This window comes from Moschus berezovskii, chromosome 25 (assembly GCF_049115385.1).
Source record: "Moschus berezovskii isolate FMDL1 chromosome 25, NW_MosBer_1.0, whole genome shotgun sequence".
Taxonomy (NCBI): domain Eukaryota; kingdom Metazoa; phylum Chordata; class Mammalia; order Artiodactyla; family Moschidae; genus Moschus; species Moschus berezovskii.
In genome coordinates, this window is record NC_142484.1 from 22,350,116 (window position 1) to 22,351,291 (window position 1,176).

Below are 1,176 nucleotides of genomic sequence, written 5' to 3' on the forward strand. Positions count from 1 at the left end.
ATGAGCCCTAAAAACTGGACTCAGGTAACAAACAGGGTTTGTCCCCCTGGGTTTCCCCAGGAGCCATATTCTGCAGTTCCTGTTTTCCTAAGGCCTCTGGTGGTCTACGTTGTAACTACCGCAGTCAACCTACTCATCACTGGATTCAGCTGGATGGACCAACACCCGCACACACAGGTGTTCTTTCTGTGGAACCTGTCCTTCCTGGAGCTGCTGCTCGTGCCTGCTGTGGTTCCCAAGATGCTTGTCATCCTTCCAGGGGACCACTCCATCTCATTCGCCAGCTGCATCATCCAGTCCTACCTCTATTTCCTCCTAGGCACCACCGACTTCTTCCTCTTAGCTGTCATGTCTCTGGATCGTTTCCTGGCAATCTGCAGACCCATTCTGCTATGAGACCCTGATGAGTGGTCATGTCTGTTCCCAACTTGCGCTGGCCTCCCAGCTAGCTGGGTTTCTCTGTGTCCTTTGCCCTTCCATCTTCATGGCCAGGCTACCGCTCTGTGGCCCTAGTGGTATTGTCCACTTCTCTTGGGACAGTTGGCCCTTCCTGAGGCTCTCTTGTGGAGACGCTTGCCTCCTGGAGCTGCTGGCTCTCATGCTATCCACGTCATTGTTGCTGGGCTCACTGACACTGACCTCAGTTTCATATACCTGCACTCTTTCCACTGTTCTCAGGGCCCCCACAACTGCTGAGTGAAACAAAGCGTTCTTCATTTGTGCTTCACAGCCTACAGTGGTGATCATCTCTTAGAGCAGCTCCATTTTGCTCACACCCATCTGTCAGAGACTCAGTCCATGCTATCCAACAAAGGGGCCTCGGCCCTGAACTATATCATCATGCCCCTCCTGCAACCATTCATCTTCAGTCAATGCAATGAGAAGATGAAGTGAGCCCTGAGAGATGCAGGTGGAAGTGACCCGAGGCTGCGAGACGCCATGAGGGTCACATGTAAAAGGAAATATTCCTACTAGATTGGGCAAATATTTGAAGTTCAGGTCACACAGGCAATACCTTGTACTTTTCTCAGATAATGAAATAGGTCTTCATAAATATGCAATGTGCAGATCAGCCTTCGCTTTCCTCCCTCAAATCTTCCTTATGCCTCCACCTTCACACAGAGAAAGCTGATCCATTTGGTCAAATTTCAGACTTCTGGTGATGACATGTTTCTT

General features: G+C 50.2%; 1 pseudogene; it reads left to right on the plus strand.

Moving 5' to 3' along the window:
- Positions 1-975, plus strand: LOC129548363 (olfactory receptor 6T1-like; annotated as a pseudogene).
- Positions 976-1,176: the final 201 nt, after the last annotated feature.